This window comes from Trichosurus vulpecula, chromosome 1, assembly GCF_011100635.1.
Source record: "Trichosurus vulpecula isolate mTriVul1 chromosome 1, mTriVul1.pri, whole genome shotgun sequence".
NCBI classification, from domain to species: domain Eukaryota; kingdom Metazoa; phylum Chordata; class Mammalia; order Diprotodontia; family Phalangeridae; genus Trichosurus; species Trichosurus vulpecula.
In genome coordinates, this window is record NC_050573.1 from 163,647,189 (window position 1) to 163,665,881 (window position 18,693).

At 37.3% G+C, this 18,693-nt stretch overlaps 1 protein-coding gene across 4 annotated transcripts in view; it reads right to left on the reverse strand.

The window, feature by feature from the left end:
- The window catches only part of WWP1 (WW domain containing E3 ubiquitin protein ligase 1), a 150,930-nt gene that overhangs the window by 123,761 nt on the left and 8,476 nt on the right, over nucleotides 1-18,693 (reverse strand). Inside the window, exon 2 of one of the 4 annotated variants that reach the window (XM_036753156.1) lies at nucleotides 11,998-12,073. The exons of the other annotated variants lie outside the window; for them this stretch is intronic. The gene's annotated coding sequence lies outside the window, so the exon portion shown is untranslated. The remainder of the gene's footprint in view (nucleotides 1-11,997; nucleotides 12,074-18,693) is intronic. 4 annotated transcript variants of the gene reach the window in all.

Here is an 18,693-nt window from a genome sequence, read left to right on the forward strand (position 1 = left end):
AGAACAAGAACAACCAGTCCAAGACAATCCAGGACCATGGGCTCCAAATTCCCTAGCATTTTGTTCTCAGACGGCACAGAAAGAACTAAAGACCCAGTACTCTGAACCTGAAAGCTCTAGGGGGTCCCAATTCTAGGAAGGGGAGGTTAGCATAGGGTGACCCAGACTGAGGTAGGATCCAGCCACTCTATTCAAAAACATATCAGGAAGTGAAGCCTGGCCCTGGCATAAAACCCCAATTCCCCCAACTAAGGCTAGAAAAAGGAGAAAATCAAAGAATTTTAACAGATTTTTAAGAATTTTAACAGAATTTTAAGAAATACCCCAAAATTCAACCAGAAAGAATAACTCTAAAAGCAGAGAGACTCGGGAAGAAAAAATGGATTTTCCACAAGCACTACATGAATATCTCAAAGAAATGAAATAAGAAGTTTAAAAAATAGAATAAAAGTTGAGGAAATGAGGAGAAATTAAGTAGATCAGAACAGAATGAGAAGAAATTACATAGATCAGAACATAAAGAAGTTAAGTAATAGCTTCCCTAATAATCATAACGGACCAAACAGAAATTAATGACTCCATGAGAAAGCAAGAAACAACTGGGGGAAAAAAGGAGAAAATGTAAGGTATCTGATAAGAAGAAAACAAGTTAAAAAGAGCTAGTTGGTTGGACTACCTGAAAACCATGGTAATAAAGAGGTTGTAACTCATATTTCAAGAAATCAAAAATGAAAACTGAGTCTGTTAAAACCTGAAGGCAAAGTGACAACAGCTAGAAATCATCACTTCCTGAAAGAAACCGTCAGAAATTTCAGTCAAAATCCAGAATTCTCACATCAAAGAAAAAATGCAGCAAACACTCAAGAGTTTGAGTACCAAGAAATTATAGTCAGAATCAAAGAAAAGCTGGTAGCTTCTATCATAACCAAGAAGAGATCTTAGAACACAATATTCCAAAAGGCAAAAGATAAAGACTGAGAGCTGCAAAGCTGAGTATCATCTTACAGGAGGAAAATTTGGAGCTTTAGCAGATAGAGAAGTTTCTCACTGAAGCATTTCTGATGAAAAGACCAGAAATTCTGAAATGTAAATATATGAATCAACAAAATCCTAAAAAGGTAAATTTATTTGAGCAACTGGAAGGGGCTATACAATATGGAGCACTAATATTCTAACATGGAGAGAAGAAAGTATCTCAACAGGGAAACCAGTGGAAATGGTGGATGGGGTTAAGAGGATGGATGATACAAGGAAGGAATAGTACCAAAAAAATTTTTTTTCTTGACTCTTAAGGAAACATTTAAAGGAAAACAGGAAAAGCAAACAACTGGAAACTAATAGGGTTCCCATCATTTAAGGAATGGCTGCACAAACTGTCATATACAAATGTAATCAAAGATTAGTGAGGCACAAGAAATAAGAAAGGGGAATGTCAGAGAATCCTGAGATATGAGTCGATACAATGAAGGGAGAACAGAAGTGTTACAACAATGCTGCTAGCAGATGTTGCTGAGGTGTAAGACCCAACAAGACCAGCAACAAGAGCTGCCAGCACAGGTTCTTTGATCTGCTTTTCTAAGAAAAGCAACTGTAAAGGGTTAACAATCTCACTTTAATCAAACATACATATATCATTCACTTAGTTCAGGGGAAAAAGCCAGCACCCTGAACTTCAGAGCAAATGTACACAAATTACAAACATACATTATATAAACAGAGCAAATAAACACGAATCAACAGACAGGCCACTTATCTGTCTGACCAGATCACAGTAGTTACCAGAGAAGCACCAACAATCTGGGTTTTCTTCAGAGCCGGGGGCTCCAGCAGCTACCCAGAGTCTCCACACCAACACTCTTCAAGTGAGTGAAAACCCCAAAGGCAAAACACCAACCTCTGAGTTTATATACCCTGTTCAGGGTCAAAAAGCGTCACAACATGCGACTCAAACCCACATGACCTAAAAGTGGCACAAACATTCGACTCAAACCCATGTAAACTAGGCTTTCCCTTGAGGTAAGCAGGTCATCAAAGACTCCTGCTTTAATCAAAGAAACAAAGGCCAGACTCATTGAGAGCACTTGATTAAATAAGTATTCCAAATGAGAAAACAGTAAAAAAAAAAGTCCCACCTTAATTACTGATACAAGGAGGAAAAAAATTTTAAAAGACCAACACTGAAAAGAAAAGCTTTGATAGACTGAAGAATGCTGACCAAAGTAATGATATCACATTTCCATATGACCTATGATAAAGTATGTTACTTTTTAACAGAGACTTGATAATCTTAAGATGAAGAAATACATATACATTTTTGGACATGGCCACTGTACAGATCTTCCCCCTCCCCCCCTTAACTATGATTATTTGCACAAAGTTTTTTTTTTCTTACTTTTTTAAAATTAGAGGATGGGGCGAGAGGTGAGGTGAGTAATTAAGATGCCAAAATAAGAGGGCCATCAAACTTTTTTTTAATGTTCAGAAGAGAACAAAAGGAAATTCAGAAGCAGGACAGTTTTAAAAGCAACATGTCAAATTTACTATACATGTTTTTTTAAAAAGCAAGTGGTACAAAATGTACATTCAATTTCATATGCAAACTTTTTTGTGTTCTGCTTTGGTATGTGGAAATGCTCATGTGGAAAGATGTTTAAATTCAGAATAAAAATTTAATTTTTAAAATAAAAGCTACCATTAGCTAAATGTTTTTATGGTCACATGTTTTTAACCAAGCAAGCTCTAAAATGCTTCTCCTTTAGGTGAAAAAAGATAGTAAATGTTATAGGAAAAGAAAGCCAGCAATTTAAAAACTATAAAAACATGAAGACTGATGCTAAAGGGGCCTCTCTTGTGAAGTATTTCCATGTATTTTTGAAAAACAAGGAATAGATTTCCAGGTAACCAGAACAACAAAGCAGAGGACTAGATACTTTCTCTGATTTTCATGCCCTCTTAACTCTCTCCAAATCAGGAATCATATGCAAGAAATAAGGCAATTCATTCCTTAGGTCTAAAACCCCAAGAAACCAAAGGAGGTAAAAACACAATGAACTAACAGTTGTTGTTATTCTTGTTGTTCAGTCATTTCAGTCATGTCCAACTCTTCGTGACCCCATTTGGGATTTTCTTGGCCAAGATACTGGAGTGGTTTGCCATTTCCTTCTCCAGCTCGTTTTATGATGAGGAATTGAGCCAAACAGGGCTAAGTGACTTGCCCAGGGTTACACAGCTAGTAAGTGTCTGAGGTCAGATTTAAACTCAGGAAGATAAATCCTCCTGACTTCAGGCCCAGCACTCTATCCATTGCACCAACTAGCTGTCCCTATTAACCAAGAGTAGAGAAAGTTAATCCCTAACTTGCTAACTCGGCATCCCTTCCCCACCCAAGAAACTATGTTCTAACAGGGCTGCACAAATAGATATAAGGCTTTACAACAAAACTCAACTCTGCCTAAAACCCAACTCTATCAGAGATGGCCAAAAGCCAGAAGTTTGCTCTGACTAGGAGATCAGTGTGGCAGTGCTTTGTGCTGCAACAATACTCAGCCAGAGAACTGAGGAACATGCTAGCATGTCTCTATGATTAAACAAGGCCTGAAAAAAGGGGAAATGGTATCCAGTCGTGGCTCACTCTGTCCTCAGAGAAGTTACCTGGGCAGAGACTCAAGTTAATAAAAAGTGAATTCCTTTGGGTGGGGGGAGGCTGAGACAGCTGTGAGGTCCAGCCCCTGGGGAAACTTCCACCAAAGGACAAAGAATCAGAAGTGAGCTAAAAAATACTGAAATGACCAGATATCAGGAGGAAGAAAACCCAGTTAAAGACCTTGAGCACAAGAAGATAAACCAACAGAAAAGATATTAATAACAGAAGGGAACCTAATCATCTAATGAATACAGACATACAGGAATAAATACTGCAATACAAAGGAAAATAAATCAACACCTGATGAGCCAGAGGGCATGGTAGATTCTCAAAAGGGAAAAGATGCATAGCAGAATGCTCCTGAATGGCTTAACAGAGAAGTAAGAATTATGACAGCAGAATTTGTGGCCATCAAAAGAGAAATAAATAATCAGCAGAACAGAAAAATTTGAATCCATGATAGCAAATCTCACCAAAGAAACAAAAGAAAACAAATGACCAGGCATACAAAAACATAGATATGAAGGACAATCTAAAAGAGAAGCAAAACACAATAATGTTAAATGAAAATATGATCTCATAACAAGCAAACTAAATTGATGTCAAAGACAACATGAAGAGTCAAGGATTATAGGTCTCCCAGAAGAACACAGGTTGAAAAACCCGAATACCATAATGCAAGAAACAATACAAGAAAAGTGCCCAAAACTTCTCAACTTAGCAACTGAGACAGTTTCCATGAAAAAACTTTTATCCTGAATACTCTGAGACACAGAAAAACACACTTATGCTGCATGCTCTAAGATACAAAGTATTTAAATTTAACAGTTTCAATGACAAATGACAAATTCTGCAAGTGACAAGGAGAAAGACCTTCAAAGATAAAGTAAGAGATATTTGAATAACACAAGCTGATTTGGCACTCACCAGAAACCACAAAATAAAATGGAATATGTGTTCCAAAGGGCAAGATGCAGGCCAAGGTGACACATCCTGCAAACTTGCATTTAACCACTAAGGAAAAAGACAGACATTCCATAAAAAAAGGGATTTGAAGCATTCCAGTAAATAAAACTGAACTTGAGGTGATTATTTGCTTTAGAACACTTCAGACAACAAAAATACAAGACAAATACAGACACCAAGGAAGACACAGGTAATGAAATAAACCATTAAAAAAAAGGGAGAGGGGAGCTAAAAAGAGAAAGATGTCTACGTAGTTATTAATAACAATATAACAAAATTGAGTCCAGAGGTTTCTTTCTAAGAGTACACAAGGAGATAAGGGTGAAAGTGAAAATCAAACAGACTGCTGCAGAATAACCCTGAAACTAAATCTTAAGGACTAAATATCATAATACCCCACAAGCGAGTAAGTAAGTATTTTTTGTGAGACTACATTGCAGAATGGGCAAGTACATAAAAGGAAAAGGGAACAGGACAGATGAGAGTACCCAAATTAAATAAAAAGTTATCAATTAAGGGAAAATAACTTCAGAAAGAAGAGAGCCTACAGGAGAGAATGGGTGAGGAGGCAAAAGGAAAGACTGAAACAAGTGGGGGATTTCATTTCAGTATTGGGAAGACATACCACTGAAGAACATTTCCATGGTGGGAGAGAGATACTTTACAAGGGATGTTACTAAACGTAGCAGAAAACTGCACTAAGACATTTGTGACACCACGGGATGAGGACCTTACAACGGATATAATCTGAAGGGATAAGGCACTTAGAGGGGTCACCTATGCTGCCTTAAGGCAGGGGTGGGGAATCTGCAGCATCGAGGCCACATGTGGCCTTCTAAGTCCTTGGGTGCAGCCTTTTGACTGAATCCAAGTTTTACAGAAAAAAAATCCTTTTATTAAGGGGATTTATTCCATGAAGTCCGGATTCACATTTGAGGATCTAAAGGGCCACATGTGGCCATGAGGCTGCAGGTTCTCCACCCTTGTCTTAGGGGAATCAAAGCTCCTGGTGAGCACAATGTTTAGAGCTAGGCTTAGAGACAGGAAGATCTGAATTAAAATCTTTTTTCAGAAACTTACTAGCTGTGTGACTCTAGGCAAGTCACTTAACCTGTTTGTTTCAGTTTCCTCATCTGTAAAACTGGGATACTAATAGTACCTACCTCCTATGGTTGTTGTGAGGATCAAATGAGACAGTAACTGTAAAGCACTTAGTACAGTGCCCGGCATATAGTAAGCACTACATACATACTGCTAGCATCATCATCATCATCATCATCATCATCATCATCATCATCATCATCATCAACATCATGCTTAGCACAGTGCCTGACTGAAATAAATAGGTACTTTATAAGTACTTGTTTTCTTCCTTCCTGGGGACAAATAATACCCCACTAAAACAGGAGGAAATGGACTCAGAGATTTCATGGCAAATCGGGGGAAATGGTCATGGGAGAAGGAAAAGGGTAGTAATGAACTACACTATCAGGGAAGTAGGCAAATGCTTACCATGAGGAATTATTTCTATTCTATCATGTGCAAGGACTATTTCTACAATTTAGTCACAACAGAAAAAGGGGGCTAGCGAGCAAGACCTACAAAGAAATAACACAGAAACTGTTCAGAAGAGAAAACAGGTCACCTAGAAGCTTTAGTTCATAAGGAAACTTAAAAAGACTAAATAATGAATAAAGCATAAAAGTCCAGAGCAAACACAAAGGAAAGATAAAAAATGAAAAGGGAAAGAAATCTATTTAGGAAAAAAAATGCAGAAACTGAAATAAAAAAAATAAAGAGAAGGGGAGCGACATTTTACTTGACTACTAAAGTGAGAAGGAAAAAAGGGAGAGAATTAGATAACCAGAGAAAATAAAGAAAAAAAAGAGTAAGTTAAGAAAAATTCTAAAACTAGGGGAAAAGGTGACATTTAAGGGATAGAGAGACCTAAGAGTGAAGGAGAAAAAGTTGGTGGGAATAGAGCTAGCTTAAAGCAGATAAAGCAAAATTAACTGAAGAAACAATGTACTGTCTTAATCGGGGGGCAAGTTCTAATTTTGGGGGGAAAATAATATTAAAGACAAATGGAGGGAAATATAAACCTAACTTTCATGACTTTAAATGTGAATGGATTAAACAATTCAATAAAATGAAAAAGTGACAGATCAGATAAGAAAGCAAAACTCCACGTATTGCTTACAAGAAATACATTTAAAACAAAGATATACATAGAATAAAAATGAGGGGATAGAAAAAAAAATTTACTATGCGTCAGTTGAATCCAAGTCAGAATTGTCACCATCCTATTAGATAAATTAAAAAAAAAATTCACAAGGAAATTCTATTATGCTGAATGGAACCAGAGACAACAAACTAGTATCAAAATTATGTTTAGATGCTACTTAGCATATGAATTCAGAAAACAAAAATTTATCATATTATAAGAAGTCAGATAGAAATACCAGCGGAGATTTTAATATCCCAATTTCGGTTTTAGACAAATCTAACAGAAAAATAAACAAAAACAAAAAAAGAGAACTGAACAAACTGATGGAAAAACTAGAGCTAAAATGATTCATAGTGTCTTCTTAAATGGGTCTGCTAAAGAACATACACATTTCTTTGCTAAACATAGAACTTTTACAAAAGCTGACCATGTATTAAATCACAGGGGTTATTGTAAATACAAAAATAGTACACATATGCTTTACAGTAAAAACAGTAATCAAATAAGAAAGCAGAAACAAAAAACCCAAATGGAGACCTGACAGAAATCGTAAACAAGTGGATCAAAGAACAAACCATAGAAACAATAATTATGTAAAAGTAAATGATAATGCTGAAATAAAACACCAAAATTTCTTCAGGGGGAAATAAAGCATTCTTTAAAAATATACAGTAACAAGAAAAGAGAGGAATTAATGAATGAAATATGCTTTTTAAAAAAAATAATTGAAAGCCAACAAATAAACCTAATAAAAGCACAAAAGATGACATAGTAAAAATTACTGAAGGGAACATAAGTTGGAAACCAAAAACTATAGAAATGAAAAGTATAACTAAAAGCTAATTCTTTGAAAACACTAACAAAAGTGACGAAGCCATCAGCCAATCTAATTAAAAAGAGGGAAGAAAATCAAATTGTCAAAATAAAAAACAAAGGTGAAATCACAACAAAACTATAAGAAATAAAAATTATTGGAACCTATTGAGAGCAAGGCAAGCTAGGTGGTGCAGTGGATAGAGCACTAGGTCTGGAGTCAGGAAGACCTGACTTAAGACACTTACTAGCTTCATGACTCTGGGAAACTCACTTAATACTCCGTTTGCTTTAATCTCATTGGAGAAGAAAATGGCAAACCACTCCACTATCTTTGCCAAGAAAACCTCATGGACATAAGTACGCTCAGACACAACTAAAGAACTGAACAAGTTAAATACAAGGCAGTTTGGGAGGGAGGTCACTGATTGTGGGGTGAATCAAGAAAGGCCTCATGAAGAAGGTGGTCCCTGAACTGTATCTCAAAGAAGAGAGGGATCCTATGAGGCAAAGATGTTCAAACCTAGTCTTTTCATTTTAAAAAAAAAAGGAGGATGATTTAGATGACAGTCTTTTCTAACTTTCAAATTTCTATAGTCTATTGTTTACTATCTTAAATTGAATTATTTTGTAAATATGCTAAGTGGAATTATTTTGTAAATGTACTGGGAAAGCTAACTAAAGCAATTCCAGGATGAATTTTTATACAAATTTAAAAAACTGTAAAAAAGTGAATAATTATCCCTCTAATTTAGATACTCATAATGAAAATGTTCATATAGCTTTTTTATGTATAATTCACCTCTCATGGAAATGCATTACAAATATAAGTCTGCAAAATTCGGAAATATCAAGAGACAACTAAACAATTTCCATAGTGAGCCTTATGCAGAGCCTACGTACCTCCATCCTTTTTTTTATCCAAGAGATCATACATTCAGTTGAAACAGGAAAATCTTACTAAAACCCATTAAAATTAGCCAGTCCCAAACTATATTTGACATCCCAACTAGCAAACCAACAGGACTCATAGATATCTTGCAATAATCCCTGCTTCCTCCCCACCAGGGACAGATCCCTCCCCTAAGACCTTGGGTCCCTCCCTAGAGCTGAATTGTCTGGGTTAGTGGGTGGGTGTTTACACACACACACACACACACACACAATTGCTATGGGAAAGGACATGACTACCTACTGCCCTATATCTTCATTGGTCATCTCTGTGGGCCTAAACCAAAAACTCCCTTGTCTGCCCACTATTTCTCATTTTATGTTATACCTCCCATTAGACTATAAACTCATTTGATGCAGAGATTGTTTCATTTTCATATTTGGATCCTCAGCACCTAACACAATGTCAGGTACATATCAAGTTGTTACTAAACCTTGTTGACTGATTCACGGCTACAAAGTACTTTAAAGATGATCTAGTACAACACTGTCATTTTAGTCAGTCAGGAAGTGCTTATTAAGGAATTACCATATGCCTGGCACTGTGTTTCAATGCTGATGCTAGAAAGAAAGGACAGTCCCAGCCCTCAAAAAGCTCACAATCTAATGAAGAAGCTACAAAAAAAAAACCAGGATAAACAGGGAATAATCAAGAGAGGGAAGGCACTAGAATTAAGAGGGACTGGGAAAAGACTTCTGCAGAAGATTGAAGACTTGAAGGAAACCAGAGAAATCAGAAGGTAGAACTGAGGAAGGAGGGCATTTCAAGAATGTGGGACAGTCAGTGAAAATACTTGAAGCTGAGATGGAGTGTCTTGTTCAAGGAGCAGGCAAGAAGGCCATATCACTAGAACAAAGAGCTCATTGGGTGGGTGTAAGGTGTAAGAAAAATGGATGGGAGGAGGGGTGAAGGAAGGGAACTAGGTTATTAAAGGCTTTAAAATGCTAAACAGAGGATTTTATATTTAATCCTGGAGGTGATAGGGAACTACTGGACTTTACTGAGTAGGGGAATGACATGGTTAGACATGTACTTTAGAGGCATAATAGAGGATGGACTGGGACAGGGAGATACTTGTGGCAGGCAGACCAACCAGCAATCTACTGCTTGAGGAGACGAGGACCATTCCAGGGAGGGAGCAGTATAAGAGGAGAGGACAGTATATTGCAGAGATATTAAAATGGTGAAAACAGGCAACAGACTGAATGTGGAGGGTGAGAGATGGTGAGGAGTCAAGGATGACAGGTTATGAGGTTGCGAGCCTGAGAAAGTGAGAGAATGGTGGTGCCCTTAACAGTAACAGAAAAGTTTGGAAGGGGAGAGAGTTTGGGTTCAGTTTGGGACATGTTGAGTTTAAGATGTCTATGGGACATCCAGTTCAAAATGCCTAATCTTGTAGATGCAAGACTGGAGGTCAGGAGATAGGTTAGTAGATTTGAGAATCATCAGCACAGAGTTGATAACTGAATTGATGGGAGCTGATGAGATCATCAAGTGAAATAGTATGGAGGGAAAAGAAGTTCTAGGTAGACACTCATGGTTAGCAGGCATAACCTAGATGAAGATACAGTAGAGGAGGCTAAGAAGAGGGTGGTCGAATAGGCAGGAAAAGAAGTGATTAGTGCCCCCCAAACCTAGAGAGTATGGAGGAGAAGGTGTTCAACAGTGTAAAAAGTTATATAAAGGTCAAAAAAGATGAGGACAGAGAAAAGGCCATTAGATTTGAGAATTAAGAAATCACTGGTAAGTTTTGAGAGAGTTTTGGTTGAATGATGAGGTCTGAAGCCCAATTGTAGAACGAAGGGAGTGAGAGGAGAGAAATTGGAGGCACCTATCATAGAGAGAGCCTTCTCAAGTTTAGGCAGAAAAGGCAGAAGAGATATTGGATGATAGTTAGCAAGGAAAGAAGGATCAAGTGAAGGTCTGAAGATGGGGAGACATGGGTGTTTTTGTAGGCAATAAGGAAGCAGCCATTAGACAGGGAGAGACTGGAGAGAGTGGAAATGATGGGGGGATGGGGCAACCTGCTGGAGAGGACATGATGGAATGGAGTCACTTGTGCACGGAGAGATTTGCCTTGGTAAGGAAAAGGGCCACCTGTTTATGTGAAAGAAGTAAAGGTGAAGACAGTAGCAGAAGGCATCAGAGTTATATGAGATGAGAAAGAGAGGAAAAGAGGGAAGTTTCAGGGAATGGGCTCAATTTTTTTCTGTAAGAAATAAGGCAAGGTTCTTAGCAGAGAAGGTGAGTGGAAAGGGAATTTTGAGAGGTCTGAGAAGGAATGAAAAATTTTGGAAGAGTCACTGGGTTGAATGATAATAATTTAATTAGGAAGGTGTAAAACAACTGTTTAGCTACCACAAGGGCCCAGTTGTGGCTATGTAACATACATCTTTATTGTACCCAGTCAGAACAGTTGTATGATGTTTTCTATGTTCACTCAGGAGTATGGGTATAGAATGAAGGCAGCAGATAGTGAGAGTGATACAAGGCTGAGGCTTGGCAGGGCATGATTGACAATAGACAAGGGAGCTAGGGACTCGAGAAGGAGATAATGTAGAGTTGAACTGGTTCACCAAGAAGTCAAGATGGGCAAAGGAGAGGGTGTCTAGTTTAGGGGTGATGGCTTGAAAGAAAATTGAGGGGCTGAGAAATTGTGCACAATGTGGATAAAGAGTAGAGTTTGGTACTGGAAGGCAGAGGAAGGAGTGGAAAGGCAATAGACAGCTATCTAATAAGAGAATTTCAGAGTTCATTAACATGGAGGTGGTGCATTTGTGGGGTGATAGCGAGATCAAGGGTATGATGATCTTTGGTGGGAATATAAGGTGGGATGGAAAAGTAAGGTTAGGGTAAATGAATAGTTTGAGAAGCTGGGAGGTTAGGGTGTTTTAGTATGAGGGCAGGAGTTTGGGAGAAAAGATCATGAACCAGATACTGAACTCAGTGGGGAAATAAGAGAAGTGTTCTGAAGGTTTGTAGATAATAGTTATCAGGATTTTGACTGGGTGGTGGATGTGAATCCATGAACTGACTGATGGTGGTAGAGGGAAAACCTCAAAGTGGCAATGGGGAACAAGGAGTATTCCAACTCCCCCACCTTGACCAGTGAGTCAACGGGAATCAATGAAAGTGAATCTAGTACTGAAAAGGGTTGTCAGAGAGGCTGTGTCATCAGGAGGAAGTCAGGTCCCAGAGAGAGCCCGAAGATGGAAGGAGTGGGAAAAGGAAAGATTTAAAATGAGAGCAAGTTTGTTGCCTGCAGTATTTGGTACAGACTTTGGGGGTAGGTGGGCTAAGGGGGATTAAATAAGGAATCAGGTAGTGTGGAGAGATAAGAAAAGAAGAGGTAGTGGGAAATATGTAAAGGAGGTCCAGAGAGATGATGTGACTTACTCTAGGATAAACAAATCAAAGGGCAGAGCTGGTATTTAAACCCAAGTCTTCTCCAAAAACAGCAGTTTCTTCTTCCCTAAAAGATAAAAGATTTATGATTGTTTATTGCAAAATAAAATAATGTAATATAATAAAATGTTACTGAACCGACAGGCAGGTAGTTTCCATATCAATACAACAGAAATCTTAAAATCTTGCTGTATAGATTATTTCACTAAGTTAAAGGTTATGTCAAGGAAAAGCTTCAAGTTAGCACTACAGAAATAAACAAGTAGAGATTACTGTTCAGTTACAGATTATACTGATGGCCTCCCCTAAGATCCTTTCCAAATTTGTTAAACTGCCTCCATTAAACATGAAAAATGGGCTAGTGCAGAGAAAACACCACTGAACCAAGAGCCAAAGGGCTACAATGTGCACTTACTCTATTTGAGTGACCTTGGAGATAATAGCTGCTGGCCTACATCATGACAATTTCCTGAGGATTAAATGAGGTAACGCATCTATAAAACTACTACATCACAGTTTATGTCAGTGAATTTTTGTGAATTTCAAAAAATACAGAGAGTTGTCTGCATTTAATACTTAAGATCTTTCCTTAAAATTTCAGGATCTCAAAATTATAAGACACCTCAAAGGTTATCTAGTTCAGCCGCCTGGCCAATACATAAATTCCTTCTGCAGTACTCTAAAACATAGTTATCTAGCCTCTATATGAATATCTTTGGTGATGAGCAAATCACTAGCTTATGAAGTAAGCAGCCCATACCATTTTTGGACAACTCTTTTTTTCTTTATAATGACCTAAAATTTGCCTCCATACAACTTTCATCAATGGTCTTTCTGGAACTACAGAGAACAAAACTAGTAATTCAACTCCTCCTGCAACCACTCTTATTTAAGGATCTTACTTCTCTCCTAGGTTGTTATTAGTTTCCTCTCTGGTCTTCTAGCTTCTAGTCTATTTCCTCTCAACACATCCTTCATATTGCTACCCTCAGTGCAAAAGCACCCTTCTGATCACACCATTCCCCTACTCAAAAACTCTGGGTGATATTCTACTGCCTGCTGAATAAAGTATAAAATCTTGATCTTGACATTCAAGACTCTCAAAAATCTAGCTCCAATCTAAGCCTCACAATGGATGTAGCTAAAAGTGAGCATCAGGAGGTAGTGAATCCATATATATAAATTGAGATCTTCATTGGAGGGAAGAACATCTTTAAGTACCTACAATATGTCAGGTACTACGCTAAATGCTGTCTCATGAAGGGCTGGAAGACCACATCTTGAGAACATTTTAGAGACAATTCTTTTTGTGCGCTGGAATAGATGACCTCTGAAGTTCCTTCTTGGGTTAAAAGGCTAGTCAGTAACTAACGATTAGGGGGGAGGTGGAACCACTAATGAAACTGCCTACTAAAGTATGGAGTGGGTATAAATTACCCTGGTAGAGGAAGTAAATGTAACAATGAAATCATCAATCTTTTGAAGTTTTAAGTAAAAGTTTATTTAATATAAATTCCTATAGCATTTTAATGTTTACAAAATGCTTTCTCCACAACCAGCCTTTCATATAGATAGTATAAGTATCATTGCCCCTATTTTTTGAATGAAGAACAGGCTGGATAGAGAGTTTAAGTGACTGGACCAAAGTCGCACAAACTAATAACTAGTCACTTAAAAAACACTAAGACAATCATTCTGGAAAACAATATGGAACTACACAACCAAAAAGTTAGTAAACCGTGCATAATTCTATAATCTAGCAATACCATTGTTAGGCATATATCCCCCCAAGTGAAAAAAATAACCTAGGTGTATAAAATATTTATAGCGATAGCATTTCTTGTTGTAGGAAAGAACTGGAAACAAAATGGGTACCATTAATTGGGGAATGAGTGAAAAAATTAAAGTATATGCACATATTAGAATATTATTATACTCTAAATGATAAACATGACTGATGCAGAGAAACCTGAGAAAACTTTTATGAACTGCTGAAAAGTGAAATGAACAGAACTAGGAGAACAATTTATATAATTACTTCAGTACTGTAAAGAGAAACACCTTTGAAAGACATGAACTCTAAAATCATTGAAAAGAATAACCAGAGGCAGCTAGGTGGTGCAGTGAGTAGAGTCAGGAGGACCTGAGTTCAAATCCGGCCTCAGATGCTTCACACAACGTACTAGCTATATGACCTTGGGCAAGTCACTTAACCCCAACTGCCCTGCCTTCCCCCCTCCAAAAAAAAGACAAAGAAAGAAAAGAAACAAAAGAATAACCAATCATGATTCCAGAAGACTAATGAAAAATGTTTCCTACCTCTTGGCAGCATGATGATGGACTAGAAGTACAGAATGAAAAATACATTTTCACATATGATCAATGTATGAATTTTACCTTTTCTTACAAAAGAGAGGTTTTATTTTTGTGGGAGAAGGTTGAGAGTGGAGGAAAAATTGACAATGATGCAAAAATAGTATGTCAATGAATCACGAAAAGTTTTAATGACAGAAGAAAGTTCAAAAACGGATATAAGCATATAGGCCAGTGTGGTGGTACTACACTGTTAAATAGACTATGTACTTGAAAAAACAAGCTATACATAATAAATAAATAATAAAATGAAGAGTTTCATATACAGTCTTTTTTTAATTGCTGAACAAAGAAAATTATTTTTAAAAAAAACAAAAAAGAAAAAATCTTTTGAGAAATTTTATTGTATTTTCTGTTATATTACAAACTACTGTAAATACTTAAAAAAAAATAACAACAACAGACCTGTGATTTCATAGGAATCTGAAACTCCCAATAAGGAACTTCTCTATCTATGAAGATCAAGATGTCCTTGAGATATTCAGGGTTTAAGTGCCTAGCCAGAGTCTAAACCTGGATTTTAATCTAGGCCTTCCGGATTCTGAAGCCAGCTCTCAATTGCCTCCCAATACTATTCTGTGCTTAATTGTGGTCACTATTTTTAACAGGAAGGGATATATGTACATATATGTATATATATATGTATATATATATACACGTATATATATATATATATGTTTTTAAAAGTTATAGTGTTTGAGTCTTTCAAAAAATCTGCTTCAACCCCTTGATTTAAAGGATCTACTCATTCTTTTAAAATTATAAATTAGACATTTTTAAAAAATAAAATCTTTCACATGTCCTAGGGATAATTAAAAAAATCTTATGGATACTTTAAAAATAGATAAAAGCTAGCACTTATATAGACCTTTAAGGTTTGCAAAGTATTTTTCATGTTATTTCACTTAATCCTAACAATCCTGGGTAATAACTGCTATTATTATCATCCCATTTCAGATATAAGGAAACAGAGGAAGAGGTTAAGAAAATTGCCTTAGGGTCACACAGCTAATAAATGTGTCTGAGGCAAGATCTGAACTCATATCTTCCTGACTCCAAGTCTAGCACTCCATCTTTGTTGTTCAGTCATTCAGTAGTATCCAACTCTTCTGTGACCCCCATGGACTATTTTTCCAATGGGATTTTCTTGGCAAAGATACTGGAGTGGTTTGTCATTTCCTTCTCCAGTGGATCACTGGTTCTGAGGGTTTTTGAGGGGGGGGCCAGAGCTCTCCATTATGAGAGCTGTCCGTCTTGAGTAACCCTGCATGTATTGCTTATGGTTTCATTGAGCTATGCAAGCCTCTCAGCCACAACAAGGCAGTGATCCAGGAGGGGCTTTTTTAGGCAAAAAGGGTTAAATGACTTGCCCAGGGTAACACACCTATTAAGTGTCTAAGGCTAGATTTGAACTCAGGTCTTTCTGTCTCCAAGACCAGCACTGTATCTACTTTGCACCTAGCTGCCCAGAACTCCATCTACTGCACCACAAATATACATCCTCTATTCTTAAAGTGAAGCATACATATAATTTTAAAATGATTAAAATTATTTTTAACCCTCTACTTCTCCAAATGAGGCTTTCAGTGTTAATAGTCCAAACTGACTGGTCATTTGCTTCTGCTCCTTTCTGCTCCCATTGCCACAGAACGTCAATATGATCCATCTATACACTGGGAGAGATCCAGGACTGAAAGGATAGCATGACAGAGATCACAGATCACAAACTTAATGCCAGAAGCAACTTTAGAATTCCTTTAGTAAAACCCCTCAGTGATGTTAATGTGATTAAAGATCTTCTCCACCAATTTACAGGTCTCTGGTGGAGCTAGTTAAGGGAAGCTTGATTAGGAGAGGGTTGTTTGTAGGAAGGCCCACACCCTTTGCTAATTAGGTCCCAAGAGATGTGAAGTTCTCAGGCTCTAAAAAGGGTATATACACTCTGAGGGTGGCTGCTGAGCTCTCCCTCAGAACTTCGGGAGGAGAGGATGAAGACAAGCAGACAGCTAGGATCTGTGAGTGTTTACTGCAGAGGGGAAGGTTATGGGATGGCTCGGCTCCCTGATGTGATACTCTGTTTTAAATTCCTTGCTGTTATGATAAAGTGGGCTTACTGGTTTTGGGATATGATTGCTGCTATGTTGAATTGGAGTTAATTCGTTTTGGGATTTGATTCTCTGGTGCCTGAATGTTGTACTTCTGCCTTCTTTATGGAGAGTCTATTATATTCTACGAAACAGAACTATACAGGCATATATACCATCGGTATTGTGACGCTTGCCTTACTGATACACCCTTTCATTTTTTGGGGATGAGAAAACTGAGATCCAGAGAGATTAAGTGACTTATCCAAGGTCACAAATATAAGGTGAAGAGCCAAAATTTGAACCCAAGTCTTTTGGTTCCAAATCTAGCTACTGTGTAAATATTGTCTTCAATGTACAGACTGCTTTCAAGGATTAGATGGCAAATGAAACAATCCCTTGCAAAATGCATCCCTTTCCCAACTTCTCTAAAAGTTAAAGAAACATATGACTGTCCACTAGTATAACATCTTACACACTTGCCTAGAAGACTAAGATAACAAATACATGTATCAACAAACATTTATTAAATACCTATTTCCCAGACATTGTGCTAAATGCTGGGGATACAAAAAAAGCAAAAGATAGTCCCTATCCTCAAGAAGCTTACAATCTAATGAGGGAGACAAACAAATATCTATAAACAAGCCACATATAGAAAAAATAGGAAATAATTAACAGAAGAAAGGCATTTGAATTAAAAGGGTTGGGAAAAGATTCTTGTAGAAGATGAGATTAAGGGAAGGCAGTAGGTAGAACTGAGGAGGAAGAGTACTTTAGGCAGGGTAGAAAGACAGAGAAAATGGCCAGAGCAGAGAAATGGAGCCTTGTTTGTTGAACTGCAAGGAAGCCAGTGTCACAGTGGAGAGTAAAGCATAAGGAGAATTGGAAAGTAGGAGGGGCACGTCCCATAAATTGGCCAAAATGACCAAAAAAAGATGATAGTTGATGTTGACAGGGGTGTGGGAAGATAAGCACATTAATATATTATTGGTAGAGCTGTGAAATGGTGCAACCATTTTGTAAAGTAATTTGGAATTATGCAAATAAATTGACTAAACTGTTTATATTCATAGAACCAAAGAGTCCACTTATTGGGCTTACACCCCAAGGAAGCCATCAATAAGGAAAAAAAGTCCCCATATACTCCAAAATATTTATATCAGCACTTTTTGTGCTAGCTAAGAATTGGAAACAAAATAAACGCCCATCAATTGGGGAATGGCCAAACAAATTGTGGTATATGAATACTACTAAAATGATTTAAAATTATTTGTGATTAATACAGTGAAGCACGGAAAGATCTGTATTAACTGATGCAAAATGAAGAGCCAAGAAAACAATATACATAGTAACTACAATGATTTAAATGAATAGAACAACAACACACCAAAAAATTAAAAATGTAACAAAATCACTTACGGATAGCCAGTAATCACCTCTAAATTCTGACATTTTTACTTCCAAAATCTCTTTGACATCCATACCTTTCTTTCCATTTCCACCGCCACCACCAGGAAACCAACAGGAAGTGAGAGTAGTAAATCAGAAATTGGACTCATAGTTCAGTCTGGTTTCCAAATTAGACTCTGACATTTATTAGATACAATCGTTGGCAAGTCATTTTATACCTTTTTGAGCCTCAGTTACTTCAACTGTAAAAGGAAGATAATAGCTGCACTGTTTACCTCTGTGGGTATTGTTAAGACAGTGCTTTGCAAACTTTACTTGAATATTTCAAGGATCTACCACAAGATAACTTTGTAAATTGTCTTCAAATGTTGCCTAGGCTAAAAAATTCACCTTCTTATACCAATCTGATAATAAACTTAAAAGTAGGACATGGTCCAATACTAGTACCAGCACTTTATTTGTAAACCTTTAAACTACATTTGTTGTTTAGTCCTTCAGTAATGTCTGACTCCGTGACCCTGTGGACTTCTGTCCATGGGGTTTTCTTGGCAAAGATACTGGAGTGATTTGCCATTTCCTTCTCCATTAAGTTATGTAAATGAGAGTAACTGCCATTTTTATTGTTGTGTTAAGTCCATCCTTGCCATTCACTAGGACTACCACAATAAGGTCACAGATTTAGAGCAGGAAGGGAACATAGAGGCCATCTCTTGCCCCCCTCATTTTAACTGCTCTCCTGGATTTCAATCTCTATCCCAAACCATCTAGCCCACCACTCCAAGGGCAATCTTCTTAAAGCACAGGTCAAATCATGTTA